The sequence below is a fragment of the Oryctolagus cuniculus genome, chromosome 8, assembly GCF_051225735.1.
Source record: "Oryctolagus cuniculus isolate XC-2025 breed Fujian yellow rabbit chromosome 8, ASM5122573v1, whole genome shotgun sequence".
Classification (NCBI taxonomy): Eukaryota; Metazoa; Chordata; class Mammalia; order Lagomorpha; family Leporidae; genus Oryctolagus; species Oryctolagus cuniculus.
The window spans coordinates 29,563,079-29,581,969 of NC_142874.1; the positions used below are offsets into that span (position 1 = coordinate 29,563,079).

Genomic DNA, 18,891 nt, shown 5'->3' on the forward strand with positions numbered 1-18,891 from the left:
AGCCCCATGGCCCAAGTACCGGTGTCAGCTCCACCCCCACCTGCTCCTACTTCCCTGCCCCGCCCCCAGGGCAAAGTTTTAAAAGGACCTGTCCCTGAACAGGTGGCTCTCTCTCTTACTCTCTCTCTTTTCCTTCTTTGCCCCTACCTCTGCTCTGTCAGGTTTTCCCCACCAAGGAACCCCTCCCCTTGCTCTGGTGTTTGGTGGCAGCCTTCCACGCACTGCCCTCAACAAAGGCACAGACCCTGGCTTCCCAGGAGCAGGCACAGTCTCCTTTCCGGGTCCCTCCTTGGAGAGCTGGCCACCTGGCGAAGCCTTGCTCTTGCTTAAGGGGCTCTGAGGATGTCCACAGCCGGCTCTCCCAGCCCGCAGGGAACGCCTCCTAGGGGACCCTCAGAGGCAGCGGGCATGGACGGACCTCACTGCGCCTTGTCCCCTCCTTTAGCCCTAGGAGCGCAGGGCTGGTTGATCCAGGTCCCGCCACGCTCCGGAGAAAGACCTAGGCGGTCACAGAATCCTAAGCCTTCAAGGTATAAGGCAGAAAACTTGCCCACAGGGAGACAGGCTCTGCCAAGGCCACAGACGCGGTCTGGTGGCAGACAGGGGGCTGTTTGGTTTCGAGTCCCGGTCTGGGAATTCAGTGTGTCTCTGAATACCTTCATGGGTACCTTTTTATTGAGTGTCTACTATGCGCCAGGGAGGGCTGGGGTTTTCCGGGCTAAGGAGCCAGATTGGGCGGGTGGCCAGGGCATCGAAGGGTTAAATTCCGAGCGCACCACGGGGGTGGGGGTAGTGGAGTCTCCCCTAGGAAGAGCCTCCTCCCTCCGGAAACCCGGGCGGGCGCGGAGAGCTAGGGCAGGACTGCCCCGCTGGCGCGCAGCCTCCCCCGCGCCGCGCAGCCCCCTCGCGCCCCGGGAGCAGCAGCTCTCGGGTTACAACAAAAGGGGGCTGGAGGCCGGGCCTGCGGCGGGGGCCGCCTGCGGGGAAGGGGGTGGGCCCGGGGAGGGGTTTGCCGCCCCGCTCCGGTTAAAAGTCCGCGGGCGACTGGAGCGCGCGGCTTCCTCCCCTCGGGGCTCGCCTTGGCCAGCTCGCGGAGAACTCTGCTTGGCGACTGCTCTCCGACCCTGGGCTCAGCGGCGACCGGCGCAGATAGAGGCCCCCGTGGAGAGCGCAACCCGGCCCAGCCACAGCCACCCCGGACCCCTGCTGCCAAGTAAGGGCGCTTCCCGCGCCGGGCTTCCCGAAGCGGTTCGTGGGAAGGCGGGCACCGGTGCGCGGGTCTCCAAGTTCCGCACCCCGCCGCCTCTCGGCCGTGCTTGGGGTTCTGGGGGAGCGCAGCGGCGGGAGAGGACGTGCAAGCCGATGGGGCCCCATTCCGGCCTGGGCGGCCCCGCCCAGCCCTACTTCATCGGGACCGGGGAGCTGGGTTATCCCCTTTCTCGCCTTGGAGCCTCGGTGCGCGCCGGGTCCCTTGAGGGTGCAGCATGGAGCCAGGGGTCTGGGGGCTGCGCCTCTGGACAGATTATGAATTTGGGGGGTGTGGAGCCGGGGTTGCCCACGGAGCTGTGGCTTTGGGGACTGGGAGCGCGCGGGGCTTGGACGCGTCGGGGTAAGGGGCTCTAGGAGGAGAGATGCGGTCCGCACGCTGGAGAAGCATTCTCAAGTCAACCCTGGTGTGTCCGGGGACCTGGGGCCCTGTCCCGCTGTTATTCCCCGTAAGGCCCTAGAATCGGAAGGAACCAGCGCCGGCGAACCTCTTGCGGTGCGCGCTGGGTCGCCCGGGTACAGTTTATTCCGATCTTAGGCAGCGACCCCGGTGCCTGTAAGTTTTACGCAGGCTCTTAGCCCTCTGCGCCCCTCTCCCCAGCCAAAGTCTGCGAGCTCCAGGTGCCGCTGTCGTGAGGGCCGGAACAGAGTGATTGGCTGAAAGCAAAGCGGTCCCTTTCGCTGTCCACTCCGCCCCAACAAAACCCAGCGAGAGTGCCCGGTGGAGAGGCGGCGGCGGGGGCAGAGGGGACCGAGCTGGAGTCCCGAGGGAGCTGTATTGACTGGCAGAAACCTGGCCACAATGAGCTGCAGTCCTGACACTGTGGAGATCTTAAAATCGGTCCGCTCATTGCCTTGTGCATGGGAGGAACACTACAGAAGTTCAAAGCCAGGGGTTAGCGAGTATGGGATTCGAACCCAGGTCCATCAGGCCAGGCTCCTCCTCAACACCCACAGCTGGCCCGTGTGCCCTGGATTCTGGAGCTCGCTTGCCATCCTTGAGGGCTTTTTGTAGTTATTTATGTTGTATTGTGTTATGGGGCCAATGAGTGACTCACTGGGATCCGGGGTCGGGGATCCCTAGTACCTGCCCATGGGGTGACAAAGTGCACGCACCCCAGGGCTCCTGGCGGCTCTCAGGGCCCCTCCCTCCCCTGGGGATTAGGTCTGAGAGGGCCTCTCTGTGTGTGCATCTGCTTGTTTCCCTGTGACTCACTTAGTCATTGAGTGAAGAAGCCAAATATGGAACTGGAGTCTGCAGAGAGAGCAAGCTTCGGTGGCTGGCTGGACTCTGGGTGCTTCCCAGGCGGGGCTCCTTCAAGTCACTGACGTTTATCTCCTTCCCGCCCCCTACTCCAACACCCTCCCTAATTCCTTTCCTGGTCTCTCTTGGCCCCTTCCCAAGTCCTTGTCCTCTGACCTGTGGGTGACCAGAGTGGAGTGGCCTGGTACCAGGGGGAGCAGATTTTCCATGCTCTGGACATGCTCATCTGTGGAGCTCATGTCCCAGAAAATGCTGCATCATTTATTTAAAATATTTCTTAATCCCAACAATATTTCAGAAATGTGCACCCAAGTTGACAGAAGGGATAATAAGGTACTTAAAAATGTTTGTGAAAAGTGGAATGAAGAGATACGTTAGTTTGGTACAAAAAAAATTGGAAATCTGCATACAACGGGGTCTCCAAGAAGTTTATGAAATGCATATCATGAAAAACTGCATGGGCATGGGTTTCTTTTTTTTTTTTTTTTTTTTTTTTTTTGACAGGCCGAGTGGATAGTGAGAGAGAGAGACAGAGAGAAAGGTCTTCCTTTGCCGTTGGTTCACCCTCCAATGGCCGCCGCGGCCGGCGCGCTGCGGCCGGCGCACCGCGCTGATCCGATGGCAGGAGCCAGGAGCCAGGTGCTTTTCCTGGTCTCCCATGGGGTGCAGGGCCCAAGCACCTGGGCCATCCTCCACTGCACTCCCTGGCCACAGCAGAGAGCTGGCCTGGAAGAGGGGCAACCGGGACAGAATCCGGCGCCCCGACCGGGACTAGAACCCGGTGTGCCGGCGCCGCTAGGCGGAGGATTAGCCTAGTGAGCCGCGGCGCCGGCCAGTGGGTTTCAAATTTTTACACCAAGGCCTATCTTTTGATTCCTTTCTCCAAAAATGTTTGAAGTGCCTTCCACTGAGGTTCAGTGGTTCTGAACAAGTTGCCACATTTAACGTCATCTGTCCCTTGGCTGTGTGCTCATACCTTAAGGCAAATGCCAGGTGTGTCCTGTCATGCCTGCATATTTCGCTGTGACCACTATCTGGTGTCGTTGCTACATCTAAGAATTGAATCAGGATTCTTGATATCATCTCTGCTCTTCAAATTCCCCAACCTTCCCCCCAGATGTTTTTTATACTTCATCTAGAAGGTCTGTTGATTTGTAGAAATTGTTGCATTCCTGTTGTTTTGTTTGTTTGAGATTTATTTAAGTCAGAGAGCTCCAGCCAGAGTGGCCTGGAAGGGGACTAGGCTTCACTTTTTTTTTTTTTAATGAAACAGGTAGATATTTATGTATTTATAAGGCAGAGTTACAGAGAGGTAGAGGCAGAGGTGGAGAGAACGAGAGAGCTCTTCCATCTGCCGGTTTACTCCCCATACGGCTGCAACGGCCAGAGATGAGTCGATCCCAAGCCAGGAGCCAGGAGCTTGTTCCAGGTCTCCCACGCGAGTGCAGGGACCCAAGCCCTTGGGCATTCTTCCACTGCTTCCCCAGGCCATAGCAGGGAGCTGGACTGGAAGAGGAGCAGCCAGGACACGAACAAGCACCCATATGGATGTTAGCGCCACAGGTGGAGGCTTAGCCCACTGTGCCATAGCACCGGCCCCATTAAACCACTTTTCTTTCCACTGAAGCCTTTGATTCCTACGACGTCCCACTCAAGAGTGAGGTGGGTATTGCTGAATTCATTTATGGCTGAGGAAGGAAGCAAACAGATAAGCTGTCTCGACGGCCCAGCTAGTGACCGATGGAGCCAGGATCTAAGCCAGCCTCCGTGTTCCTGGACAGCAGTGGTTTTTAGCTTGCCCTCTGTGATGCTCATGGAATAGCAGCTGCTCCCTGAAGACTTCCTCTTGGCTCGGCCTTCCTCCTGAGCGGGTCACTTCCCATACACCTGCTGTCAGAATTCCCTGGGTCACTGTTGAGTAGTTGGACATTTGGTGCTTGGGATAAATGAGCTGCGAGGTTGAGAAGCCTGGCTTGCTTCCTCCACTTACTGCAAAACCGTGAGAAAGCCATTCACCCATCTGGGGCATCTGAAGGAGGGAGCATTATCCACTCCCCTTCTGTAGTGCAGGTCTCAAAGTTGCATGGGGCAGGCTTTTAACCTGGCATTGAAGATGCCTGTGGCCTGCGTTGGATCGTTCAATCCCTGGCCCAGTCCTGGGCTGCTTGTGGGCATTTGGATTAGGAGAGTAAACCAGTTGGATAGGAGATACCTGTCTCCATCTTTCTCTGACTCTGCTCTCTCCCAAACTCATAAATAAGTAGGACGAGACAAACGACTGTACCTGGAATTCCTACAAGAAACAAAGTCCCCAGAGGGAAACCTGGTGGGGATGAATCATCACCCCTCTGGGGGCACTGCCTGGGTGATCTGCACACCAGTGTCCCCCGAATCCAAGACAGAGAAAGGGAGCAGAGGCACAGGGTTCCCGTGGAGGTCCTTGGTTTAGGGAACAACTCTGTTTATTCCGCCATTGATAATGGGGGTATACGAGGGGGCCTCCAAGAGTTTGGGGGAGAGTGGAATCCAAAGTCAATGGATGTGCATTTTCCAGATCCCTTGGGGACCCCTGCATTGCACAGCTCCAGAGCCTTTTGCTTTTGGCACCTGCCCGGTATAGGTTTCTTTGCTTTTGAGATGGGGTGATCAGGAGCAACTTTTACAACTTGTTAGTGAAACTCCCTGGCTCAGAACCTCCCTCCTTGGCAAGCTGCTTGGGAAAGGGAATCTGGTGCTGCTGTGTTTGTTGAGCTGGAGTAGGGAGTGACCAGACCTCCCACAAACAGCCAGGCAGGGGCGGGAAGCGGGTGCACGGGTCCCTTGCTGACCTGCAAGAACTCAGAAAGGACAGAGCATTCACCTTGGCCAGCAGGCTGTCTCCCTGGGGCTGCAATGTCTGGATGGTTGCCACTGCAGTTGCAAAAGCAGCACTGCTCCCTTCTGGGGCAGCCTGGGGAGCCTTGGGAGGAAGGGCTTCTGCCTCCCAGGGGCTGCGGGGGCTTCAAGAAGGGCAGCCTGTAATGAGCATGGTTCATCTCCCTCTGGAGAAAGCCTGTGTGGCAGTCCCACCCCACCTCAGCTGAAGCCGCCGGAGCCGCCTGCTCCCAGGCGCATAGAACCGGCAGACCTGGAAGTCGTGGGCTACAACAGATGGAAGAGACAAGTAGAGTCCCACAGAGACACCACAGCAGCTGCAGTCTGTGCGAGAACTTCAACAGTCTATGGACAACTGGAAAGAGACTTAAATTAGCTTTATTTTGCTGCGAAACATTTCATAGTTTTCTTCTTAACATGCACATTCCATGAACTTTTTGAAGACCTCTTGTGTGCACAGATCTCAGAATGTTTTGCCCCCAAATACACTTTTTGCATTTCGTCTTCCTCACTGAGCTTTTGTAAGTCCTCCCCTCCTCCAACCGAATCTTCTGTCTCCAGCCTTGTCTGGGGTGAAGCGAGGGCCGGAAACTGCTCATCCTGAGAACTGCACAGGTGTGCTCCTGCCGTGGAACGTGGTGCGCGTATTTCCTCATCCAGGACATACCACCTGTCAGGAGCGCTGGCTGCTCTTCTCCCCCGGCCTGGCTCGGAAAATTCGCTGAGCCCCAGGACCACTCGCTGAGCCCCAGGACCACTCTCTCAGGACAGCCGCTTGCAGGAGGGTGATGCAGCACAATGATGACAGCATAGATGAGATTTTGGCCCAGAGTTTCCAGCAATTGCTTGCACTTCCCTTGGCAGGAATGATGATAGCGGGAAAGTTGTGGGCGGGGGGTGGGGTGGGATAAGGATGTCAGAGCAAGAATTAATCAGCAGGTAATGAGGATGCGGTTAGGATCACAGTCCGTAAATTCCGCCCAGAGCTGTCGGTCCCGTCCTTGGGAGACCTGTAGCGTCATGGTTCGTTATGGCGCTCTGTGCGAGTGGCAGCGTGCGCTCTTGCTTTTTGGTTGCTGGGAACCATGTCAGACAAGCAGACGCAGCTGGCCTGCAGACGGCCTGCGGCCACAGCTCCCCAAGATCCCCCTCGATGACTTGCCAGCGTGCTGTAGAGAGTGCGTGCCACAGAAATGCTGCCGCTCGCCTGTGACGTGTGCACCTATGACTTCAGCCACTCTGTGACTCGTGAACAGCTGCATGCATGGTTTCTTTATCATCCTCCTTGAACCTGGATCTGCCACCTTCTCCCAGCCCCAGCCGCAGCCCTCCTGCAGCCTTGTCCTGCCCTACCCCTGGGTAAATACCCCACAGTCTTCCCCATGCAAAACCATCCTGTGCAGTAGTCAGGGAGATCTTTCCAGAGCAGGGGTCAGTAGCCTTTTTCTGCCAAAGGCCACCTGGCCATGTCTTAGATTTTATTACCATGTGGTCTCTGGTGCCGCTGGCCAACTCTGCCGCGTCAGTGCTAAAGCAAACCCAGACAACATGAAAGGAATGAACAGGACTGTGTTCCAGCAGAACTCCTCTTAGGAAAGCTTCACTTGCAGATTCAGCCCCCGAGGACTGTAGTTGGCTGACTGTGGCTGCAAATCATGAACCTGCCCACGCCACCCTCTTGCTCACCCTCGTGCTCCTCCCCAGCATGGGGAAGCCTCACACCTCTAAACGTGACATACAGAGTCCCTCGTGGGTCCCGGGCTGGCATCTGCAGCCTCACTTCTGCCACTTCTCCTTGAGGTATCCGCTGCCCCAGCCCTTCACTGCTCATTTGGCTATCCTGAGCCACCCCCAAAAGCCCCTGTGTGAATTCAGACCTGCTGCCTGGAATGGTGGGCCCCCCAGCCCCTGCCCCCATCCAAGCCTATCATACTCCTGCTTCCCTTCAAAACATGCTCAGGTTGTCAGCCACCTACAGCTTTCCCTGATCCTCGTGCCCAGCTGGATTCACTGCCTTCCCACTTCTGTCTGTGGACGCTGTCTCTTAGTACGTTAGCGTGCTGCTGTCTCTTAGTACGTCCGGAAGGATCCTATAAACTCCTTAAGGGCAGGAGCTGTTCAGATTTATCTTGGTCTCAGTGCCTAATACAGTGCTCATCATGTGACAGATGCTTAATAAATAAATACAGCTAAGCTCAAGTGCTACATAAGTAGGGTTTTAAAAGTTAATTAATTGGGGGCCAGTGCTGTGGCGTAACGCCTGCAGAGCTGCCATCCCATATGGGCCCCAGTTCAACTCCCAGCTGCTCCACTTCCAATCCAGCTCTCTGCTGTGGTCTGGTAAAGCAGTAGAAGATGGCCCAGGTCTTTGGGCCCCTGCACTCCCGTGGGAGATCCGGAAGAAGCTTCTGGCTCCTGGTTTTGGACAGGTGCAGCTCCAACCAATTGGCGAGTGAACCAGTGGTTGGAAGACCTCTCTCTCTCTTTCTCTCCCTCTGCCTCTCCTTCTCTCTGTATTAACTCTGACTTTCAAATAAACAAATACATTTTTTTAAAGTTAATTAAATTGAAAGGGAGAGAGAGAGACGGAGAGAGCTCTTTTGTCCATTGATTCACTCCTCAAATGTCCCCAACAGCCAGGACTGGACCAGGCCAACGCTGGGAGCCAAGATCTCCAACTGGGTCTCCCACATGGGTGATGGGGGTCCAAGTATTTGAGCCATCATTCTCTGTCGTGTATCCTCCTGGTATGAAATGCTGTCTCGTGGTCATTTTCATTTTCATCTGTCTAGTGATTACTGATACTGAGTGGCTTTTTGTGTGCTTGCTATCCACTGGTGTATTTTCCCTGCAGGAGTGTCTGTTTTTTACTTGGCTATTTTTATTATTGAATTGCCAGCATTTCTATGTATTTTGGATACTGGATCCTTATCAGGTACACAGATAACAAATGTTTTCTTCCTTTCCGTGGCTTATTGTTTTTCTTTCATGAGAGTGTGTTTATTTTTTTTTTTCGTCTCCAGTTTGATTCACATTTACTCAGCATCTATTCTGTGCTGGTCATAGGGGATCCAGCAATGCAAAGATACAGACACCCTCCCTCCTGGGGGTTCACGGTCCCTGGAGGGAGCTAGACACGCCAACAGAAGATGATAACGTGGTAGACTAAGCACACTAAGTCACCCCCATCAGTGCTGCCTTGGTTTGTGAGGCATCTCAGTAGTATCTTTTTAAAAAAGGAAAATGTCTTTTTAAATTTATTTCTCTTTATTTGAAAGGCAGAGACACAGACAGACACCTAGATCTTCTGTTCACTCCCCAAAAGTGCACGACAGCCAAGGCCGGGCAAGGCCAGAGCCAGGAGCCCAGAACTCAGTCCAGGTCCTCAAATGAGTGGCAGGGACCCGGGTACTTGAAGCATCACCCCTGCCTCCCAGAGTGCTTACTGGCAGACAGCCAGCACCCAGGGCAGACCGGGACTCTGACACAGGACGCTCACCTTCCAGGCAGCATCGCGCTGCTGTGCCGAGCGCCCACTCCTTGACGCTATCTTCCATACACACAAGTTTTTAATTTGCATAAGGTCCAACTTGCATGTTTTTCCTTTGTTGCCTGTGCTTGTGGCGTCTTATCTAAGAAATCCTCGCCAGAGCCAAGACCATGAAGATCTGCGCCTGTGCTCTCTTTAGTTTTAGCTTTCACACTGAGGTCCTTGGTCATTTTGGATTAATCCGTGTAAATGGTATAGGGCCAGGGTGCAGCCTCGTTCTTTTGCATGTGCCTGCTCAGTTATTCCAGCTCTGTTCCTTCAAAGAACATTCTTTCCCCCACTGGCCAGTGTTGGCGTCCTCATCCGCATCAACTGACCTTGGACGCGAGGGTTTATTTCTGGACTCCCAGCTCTGCTCCACTGAGCTCTGTGTTTCTCCTGATGTCCGATCCATATGGTCTTGATTCGCAGTGCATGCTGAGACCAGGACGTACGAATCCTCTTACTTTTTGTCTTGGCTGTTTTGGATCCCTTGCAATTCCACATGCGAGGTAGAATCACTCAGCTTGTCAATTTCCTCAAAGAAACAGGCTGGGATTCAGATAGGGATTGGGTTAAGTCTTATGCTCTGTTTATTTAAGCAATGTCTTCTAGTTTTCAGAGCTTGCATTTTCCATTTATTTTATTAACTTTACCCCTACATGTTGTTCCCCATTTTTGCTGCTACTGTAAATTGGATTGCTTTTTTAACTTCATTTTTAGGATTCTTCACTGAAGGCATATAGAAACACAGTTCACTGTTGTGCATCGGTCTTGTATCCTGTAACACTCCTTCTCAGTTCTAACGGTCTGTAGTAGATTCCTTGAGCTTTCTTGCATATGCATGCGAGTCTGTTCTCAAACAAGGTATGTTTCCAAGGTGCGTGTGTGGTGTAAGAACAGGAAATGGGAAGTGCAGAGGTAGGGCGTGTGAGGCAGGTGGGCTCACCTGCGCACAGGTCAGGGTGGCCAGAGCTCGGGCGGGGGGGGCAGGTGGGAGCTGTGTGTGCTGCGGAGGCATCCTGCCGCTCAGAAGTGACGTGAGACCCGTGCTGGTGACACGGATCAACTCCAGCAGCAGCTGGGAAAGCCTGCCTCCCCGGATGAGCAACAACGTGTGGGTCTCTGCAGATGTCACTGCTGTGTAGATGCCGTCATGTTGATGGTGACCCAAGTCCAGCTGGCAGGGTGCAGCCGAGCCAGGCCAGCTTTGGTGATGTGGCAGCTGGCGCCTGCTGCTTTTGCTCACGGGGCTTCTGGGTGGGAGCCTGGGCTGTAAGGGACAGCAGAATCCCAGATCTTGCAGGCTTAACAAACTTCGGAGCCGCGCTCTTGCTCCACCCTCCCCGCCCCCTCCCATAGCCAGACGTTTCCAGACACGCTGAGGATGTGACCGTGGCCTCTGTGCCAGCTGCGCCTGCTCTTGCTGGGCCTTCTGAGTTTGGCTGTCGTGTGATGAGCAAAGACCTGAAGAGTGGATTTGCTTGGCTGAGTGCTTGGCGGGGCCACTTCTGGAGATACAAAGGCGTCCAAAGCCATGGTGAGTGCTGCGGTGACACGTGAGCCCTGCCCGGGGCACAAGGCCAGCTTTGCAGCTCAGACACCGAGCTCAGGACGTGCCTCCCTGGCCCCTTTGTTGGATCATCACTTAGACTGGTTTGTGCACCTCCATCAGCTCCCACCCGTTGTCGGAGTGCCTGCCTGCCTGCCTGCCTACCTCGGGGTCTGGGCTGGACCAAGCCTCTGCACCCCTCCTCCAGGAGCCCCGGCCCTGGACCCCCCAGGGAGAGGACTGCCCGCCCAGTTTGCATGCCTTTCCACACCTTGTTCCTGGCTTCTGCACTCCCCTGCCTGCTTGGTGAGGACTTTAGCATCCCCTTCAATGTGGCGTGGAAACTCAGGCCCGTGTGACTAGGGATGGCCAGTTCTGAGCCCAGTGTGTCTGAGAGTGTGTGGGGTGGTGAGATCCTGTCACCCCCACGGCTGCTTAAGAGCAGTCACTTGTGTGAGACCTCTTTTGCATTTCGCCCAGGTGATTGCTGACTGTCATAGCTACGACACAGTCAGCGTGAGTGGTGAACCAGGCACATACTGGGTACTTTACACTTCCTCCCAGGTCCTCTTCTGACTGCAGGAGGTGGATTTGAACCTGAGACCACTCCCTGCACTGGTTCTTTTTTTTTTTTTGACAGGCAGAGTGGACAGTGAGAGAGAGAGACAGAGAGAGAAAGGTCTTCCTTTGCCGTTGGTTCACCCTCCAATGGCCGCCGCTGCAGCCGGCGCACCGCGCTGATCCGATGGCAGGAGCCAGGAGCCAGGTGCTTTTCCTGGTCTCCCATGGGGTGCAGGGCCCAAGCACCTGGGCCATCCTCCACTGCACTCCCTGCCATAGCAGAGAGCTGGCCTGGAAGAGGGGCAACAGGGACAGAATCCGGCGCCCCGACCGGGACTAGAACCCGGTGTGCCGGCGCCGCAAGGTGGAGGATTAGCCTATTGAGCCACGGCGCCGGCTCCCTGCACTGGTTCTTGTTCTTCTGTATATTGTGTTATCCCTCTGGCAATCCAGGTAGGAGGCGAGGGGTTGGAGCCTGTTTGCCTTGGTCAGTTTCCCCGTGGTGGTTAAGCAGGTTGTGCACTTCCGGGTCCCCTTCTGTCTGTCCAGACGAGATGTGCCTCTTGTGGTTGAGATCCGTTTGGCCTTTGCCTGCTGATCCAGTCCAGGGGGCTGGCTGTCTGGGCACATTTCAAAGTGTTTGAAATTCTACCTTCAGCCTTCCCAGGAAGAGCCTGGTCAGAATGAGATTCCAGCCACAGCCAGCGCTGGACTGCGGGAACCCCGATTGGTCACAACAAATTATGCCAACAAAGGTTTCTTTTTAGAGGCTGAAAAATATTCAGCTTTGTGTGCCTACCTTCTCACCAGCTCCCTGTGCCCTGACCATTCCTGCCGCTGTGCGGCCAGAAATAGACGAGACTGGGGTGGAATCCTTGGCCGGGGGCCAGAGGGAGCCGCTCTGGCCAACGCGGGCGTGAAAGTCTCCATTCTTGTCTGGATGGCTCAGAGAGGCACTCTCACCCCACCGCTTCCCTCGTCTTGTGGGCACGCCCCCTTCACCCAGGACAGCCTCCCTCCACTGAGGAATGTCTTCCCTGGGGACCAGAGGCAGAGCCTGGCCACAGCTGGGAGGGGCGCTTAATCCCGGGTAGGGGGAGGGTGTGGTGGAGCAGGCAGCTCCCAGGCCAACATCTGGCAGAAAGGTCAAGAGAGGCATTCTCTCTGGGTAAAGGAATTCAGAGCTTAGAGAGAGGGGGAGGAGGATGGCGGGGGTGGGGGGTGGCTGGGATGGCCGCAGTTGGGAGCAAGTGCCCTCTGCCTACACTGCGGCTACAGCTGAGAAGCACATGGTTTTGATGCAAAGCTGCACATTCGAGCAGACAGGGCCCTGTTGCTGGGAGCCCCAGAGCTCAAGAGGTGGAGTAAGAACTCCCTGGGGCCCTGGGTCGAGGCCTGCTGCAGGAGCGCACTGTGCCCCAGCTGTTTGTGTCGGTAGAGGGGCTGGTTAGGAGGATCGGGTTGTATACATGACTTAGAAAAGCCAGGAGCACGGTGGCCGCATCCAGCGTATTCCCCTTGTCTGTGCGTGACCAGGACGTGCTGTTGCCATTGGCAGGAACAGTAATCATCCTCGTTTTTGCTGCCTGGGGCTCACAGGGTGTCCCTGTGCGTTATTTGGGGGTGCAGTCGGGTGTCTGTGGGGTTGTCCTGTTGCTTAGGCGCTCAGGAAGTCAGCAGCCACCTGGCTGTCCCACCTGTATCCTTACACAGGTGTGCGCCCTTCTTCATACGGAAGGCACGTGGCAGTCTTTCCTTTTCCTTGTTGAGCAGCGTTGATTTGAAATGGAATAGACCTTTCGAAGCATTTTAAAACAGTAATCAGTGATGAGTACAATGCCACTCCTGAAATAGCAGAATCAGGGAGTATTCTGGATTGTACTGGAAAGTTCCTGGGGACAGCAGATGCTGCAGGGCCACAGACATCCTCCAATGAATGACATCTGCCACGCTTTCTTGATCAACTCAGAAACCTGGGCAGGGGTGGGGGTTAGAACCTCTTTCTGCCTCTGGCCACACCCACACCCCCGATTTCCAGCAAGACCAATGAACGTTGGTGATGTCACCCTTCTGGGTCTAGAAAGAACCACCTTGGCTGGGCCTGGGTGCTCCCAATTCCCAGATGACTCCTGGGGAAATTAAAGGTGAAAACTTAAATGCCAAGACAGATGTTCTGTGCAGCGGTTAAGAAGATATTGCTTCCGGTGTCCAAATCCCATGTCGCAGAACTGGGTCCTGGCTGTACTCTGGAATCCAGATTCCTACCAATGCACGCCCTGGGAGGCAGCGGGGACGGCTCAAGTGCTTGGGTCCCTGGCACCCACGTGGGAGACCCAGATAGATTGATTTCCCAGCTTCCAGCTTTGCTTGACTTAGCCCCAGCCATTGCAGGCATTTGGAGAGTGAACCAAAGGATAGCATCTCTCTCTCTCTTCCAAATAACTAAAATTTTAAAATAAAATATATGCATTATAATCAAGCCTCAGTAGAAAAAGGGATAAAAGACATGAAGATACAGTCTCCAAAAAAAGAAATACAGATGCTCAAGTAAGTTTGGAGAGAAAAAGCGCTGGAGCTCACTAGTAATAAGGAAAATGCTCATTAGAGCAAAACATCCTTTTTTGCTTATGAGATGGAGGAGAGTTTGGAAAAGCGGTTATACCCGAGCTTTCAGGGCTTGGGGAAACTTTCACACTGCCAGCTGAGACATAAATTGGCATAGTCTTTCTGGAAGGCAGTTAACACAATTTTGCAAAAGTGTTGGCTTTTTATATACCCTTTGACCCAGCAATTTCACTTTCAGGAATTTATTGCAAGACTGTGGAAAATTTCAGCTGCAAGGATATTCATTCCAACAATTTTTACAGCAGTGCAAACATGGGAAATGTGATTATGATATAGCCATATGATTGAATACTATGTAGTAAAAACCCTGTTACAGAATAGCCCGTGGGGCCTAATGCTTCAATCTACTGTCCAGTGTGAAAAGCGGTTCACAAAGCAACATGTAGAAAAGGACTCCAAGTTTTGTTTTTTTTTTTTTAATTTATTTGAAAGAGTTACAGAGAGTCAGAGGCAGAGAGAGAGCAAGAAAGAAAGAGAGGTCTTCCATCCGCTGGTTCACTCCCCAAATGGCCACAATGTCCAGAGCTGTACCAATTCAAAACCAAGAGCCTGGAGCTTCCTCCAGGTCTCCCACATGGGTGCAGGTCCCGAGCACTTGGGCCATCCTCCACTGCTGTCCCAGGCCATAGCAGAGAGCTGGATCAGAAGTGGAGCAGCTGGGACTCGAACCAGCACCCATGTGGGATGCGGGACTGCAGGCGGCGGCTCCACCCGCTTCCCCATAGCACTGGCCCCAGGACTCCAAGTTTTAACTTGCAGATTCTGCACAGGGGTAAGCATTGGGCACAGCAGTTCCCATGCCGGTTGGGCTGCTCAGATCGATACTGGAGTACTTGGGTGAGAGTCCCAGCTCCGACTCCTGACTCCAGCTTCCTGCTGAACACGCACCCTGGGAGACAGCAGTGATGGCTGCCACACGTGCGGCAGGCCTGGACGGGGTTCCCAGCTCCCTAGCATGTGCGGCGTGAGCCAGAAAATGCGAACGTTCTCCCTCTCTCGCTTTGTCTATCTCTCTGCCTCTCAGATAAAAAAAAATTAAAAAATTTTTAAAAATATCTACCCAATAATTTTGATAATGGTTGCCTTCGACAGTGCTGGTGCAAGTCATTTTCTTCCATTTACTTGTTTTGATTTTCCAGATTGTCTCACCAGCTTGTAGAGCTTTCACAATAAAGACCAAAACAATCATAGGGTTATTTTTAAGAGAGAAGCATCTGTGTCTAATATGTTACAATCCCCGGAGGAGGGAGTGGGAGAAGGGTCCAGTGGAAGAATGATTCAGGAACCCTCTTCCAGGGAAGATGTGGGAACTGAGCTTGGAGCAGCCCCACAGAGTGGAGAACCCGAGAAGATGGGTGGGGTGGGGCCGTGGGTGCTCATGGACATGCAAATCTGGAGGTGACGATTTTTTTACAAAATGGCAAGGCTGCGTGGTTTGGAGACAGGATTAGAGGCACTGCAAGCCTCACAAGCACTCATGTTGGTGAGGGTGGTACCCAGGGGAAGGCAGGTGCGGGGCTGGGGGCAGCAGAGCATCGTGCGGTGGGCACTGCCCCCGCCAGCCTGCAACCACATTCGGGCTGGGCATGCGCTGCCTGTCTGTGCAGCCTTAGGCAACTCACTGAAGCCCTGTGTGCCTCAGCTTCCTCCTGAGGGTGACAGCGGTGTCAGGGCATCGAGTGAGCTCAAACGTTCCGGTGCACGGTCCCCCCTCATCCGGGGAGGCAGGTTCCGGGGACCCCCGAGGAGGCCTGGGACTGCGGGTAGTGCCCGATCCACACTCTGGCTTCCCTGTGCATCCTTACCCACGATCAAGTTTAGTTCCTAAATTAGGCACAGTAAAGGATTAATAATAATAAACCAATGATAAAATAGAACCATTCTTTTCTTCAAGATTTCTTTCTATCTTTGAAAGACAGATACAGAGAGAAAGGGAGAGAGACAGAGAAAGAGAGACAGAGAGATCTACCACCTACCGGTTCACTCCTTAAACAGCTGCAATGGCCGTTGCTGGGCCAGGCCGAACTCAGGAGCCTAGAACTCCATCTGGGTCTCCCGCCTGGGTGGCAGGGATCCAAGCACTTGAGACATCTTCTCAGGTGTATTTGCAGGGAGCTGGATCAGAAGTGCAGCAGCCAGGACTTGAACCAGTGCTCTTACGGGCTGCTGGAGTTATAGGTGGTAGCTTAACCCGCTGCACCACCATGCCAGCCTGAAAACAGAACAATTCTAATACAAGTACGTGAAGGTGGTCTGTCTCAGCACGTCTTCTTACCCAAACCCTCCTTTCTTCTGGCACGGATTTCTTTTCCCTTCTTCACAATGTCATGGGTACGAGACACATTCTTACTGTAGCTATTAGCAATCTTGGTGTGTGATGTTTTCTTATTAACTCGAGAATTCACTTTCACTTAAAGGAAGCACTTATGGCTTCTCTTTGGATATCTGAATCGTTGGCATCACTGCTCCTGTACTCTGGCACCATTGATTAGCAGTGTGGTAAAGTAGGAGTTACTTGAACACAAGCGCTGGCATCAGCCAGGATAAGCTGTTAAGTGACTAACGGGTGGGTAGTGCATAACTTGTGGACCCACTGGACAAAGGGATGATTCACATCTTGGACAGGACGGAGCAGGCTAGTGCATTTTTCATGTTGCTATTCAGAGAGGCACATGAGTTGAAACGTAAGAGTTGTCTGTCTCTGGTATTTTCCACTGAATGTGTTCAGATCACGTTTGACCACAGGTAATTGAAGCTGTCAACACGCAGTGCTCCAGAAAGACCCACGTGGGTTCAGCTACAGCAGGGCTGGCTAGGTAGAGACTAATGGCAGGAAGTACATTTTCTTCTCCATCACTTCTAAAAATGTGGAGGTTGTCTAGTTATGCCTATATCATTGGTTTATGGCTTAAACTCTATGTGGCCAGACATTTCTCTATCATTGGATATGTGGGGCTTTGCTGCATGACCCGACTTGGGATCCTTTTTGGTAAATCTACCATGTGTTCCTACGGTCAGTCTCTCCCCTGTAGTCTATCCATATCATAAACCTGTATTTTCAACCCCCAGTTGGTTTCCATCTAGATTTAGCTACTCAGTTTCCCATTCCGGATCCTTCAGCGCCTCTTAGGCAGCCAAACCAACATCTGGGATTCTTTTTCCTTTGGCCTTAAAAACTCCCTCCAGTATTCCCATCTTGTGGATCTGGTAACAAATCGCCTGCTTTTTGTTTGTCTGGAATGTTCTTCGCCTTTGTTTTCTTCACCGGGACAGGTTCTGGGTTGACTGCTGTGTGGGTCATCCCATCAGGCTGTGCCCTCTTGGTCCCTTATTTGGTTCAGGAGCCAACAGCTGCTGTTCCTGCTCTTTCATGGGGGTCATGAACCTTTTCTCCTCGGGCTGCCTGTAGGATTTTCTCCTTTTTTTCTGGAGTTTCCCCAGCTGATTTCGATGTGCCCAGCAGTGGCTTCCTTTGCAAACTGTGCTGCCGGAGTTTGATATCTTCTGCCAGTTTGGGTAAATTCTTAGCCAAGTATTTCTCTCCCAGTTTTTCACCTGAGTGTTTTCTCTCCTCTCCTCTGGGATATCGGTGATAGGCAGTGTAGGTCTTTCCAACAACTCTCTGCCCCTCGGAAGGCCTGGGCCACTCACAGCTTCCCACCTCCTCCTTGGCAGGCTCTGAGCTCCAGTTTTGCTCTTGGCCATCTGGCGGCTGCCTCAAGCGAAGCTGAGCTGCCCCGCCCGGCGACCACTGCCTTGGAACTGGCAGGTGCCTGAGGGGGAAACGCGGAGCCGAATGGGAGGCTCGCCCTGCTGCACCTCCCATCTCTCTGGACTCTTGGCTCCTTGAATCCTTGCTGCTGCTGCAGCTTCCCAGGGCCTGTAAATATAATATATATTATATATACAATTATATATTATATATATAACAACAGATGCATGGCTCTTACAGAAATACAAAGATGTGGTTCTGTCCCTTGGGACTTCGGGTCTGGAGGTAGAGCCATATGTGGCACAAGCCAGATGTAAAGCAAAATGCAATTTTAACAGCATTGACCTGCACTGACTGCTACCCTGGAGGGGCTCTCATCCCCTCCCGGTCTTGCCTTGCTTCCCTAGAGAGGATGAACCCCACCACCTGCCTCCTCTGCTCCCCAGGGTGTGGTTAGACCCAGAGGAGCTGTGGCCTTCAAGGAGCTTCGACAGGAAGGAGACACGGCCAGGACATCACTAGTTGCTCAGGCAGTGATGTGAGGGGCTGTCCCAGGGACCCCTCCGCTCTCCGGCTTTGTTTATGGGTTAGTCCTGTGTGTGATGAGGATCGCAGGGTCTCCAGTGACACCAGTGGGCTTTTTGAAGTCCCTCATTTTGGCTGTCCCCCAGCGCCCACTGTAGGGCACTGGACACCACTGGCTGGACATTCCAAAGGGCAGAATACTGCCTGTCTCCAAGGCCAATCATCCCGTCGCAGGCAGCTCTGACTGTGGGAAAGGTACCTAATCTTTCCTTGGTGTCACACGTCGGGAACTGCGGAGTATGGTTGGCTTACCTCCGTGCAGGTGCAGGTGGTTAAATAAAAATGCATGATGCATGATGCACCTTTAGCTTTCATCCTTTGGTGCTGGTTTTTCCCCCGAGAGTCCCACAGTCCTTGTAAGATAGCTCCTTGCTGTCTGAGTTATGGAGGCACCAAACTCCGCTCTGTGCTCAGAGCAGGCAAGACGGGGCCCATAGCTTGCCCTGGAGACAGGCACTGTGCAAGGGAAGGGAATTGCCTCCCCAGCATCCTTGGGTTCTTGGAGGGTGGCACCCACCTCAGGGTGGCTCTGAGGCTGCGGCTTGCAGACCCTCAGCCCTGCTCAAGGTGCACCCCGTCCAGGAGGGGCAGGAGGGGCTTTGCCATGGACTCCTTCACTCGGTGGTCTCACTCGCTGGCAGTGCAGAATGGAAGGTGTGATTGGAGCAGGAGACGTGCTGATGGGGTGGGAGGCCCGGGCCGAAAGCGGGGTGGAGGAATCTTAGGATGTGTGCACCGGAAGAGACCCTGCAGCGAGGTCAGCCTGGGTGGGAGGCGGGGCTCAGGATGACACAGCCTGTGGGCAGCTGCCCTCCATTGTACCCGTAGCCATAGTCTACAGACCCTGCTTCCAGGTCAGCTAGAGGGTGCTGTGCTCCCTGCCGGGTGCCCTGCCGAGGGAAGCTTTCCAGTGATACCCGGAA

At 53.9% G+C, this 18,891-nt stretch overlaps 1 protein-coding gene across 1 annotated transcript in view; it reads left to right on the top strand.

Moving 5' to 3' along the window:
- Positions 1 to 832: 832 nt before the first annotated feature.
- LOXL2 (lysyl oxidase like 2) overlaps positions 833 to 18,891 on the top strand; it is a 79,298-nt gene continuing 61,239 nt past the window's right edge. Inside the window, exon 1 of the mRNA XM_051836755.3 lies at positions 833 to 1,213. The gene's annotated coding sequence lies outside the window, so the exon portion shown is untranslated. The remainder of the gene's footprint in view (positions 1,214 to 18,891) is intronic.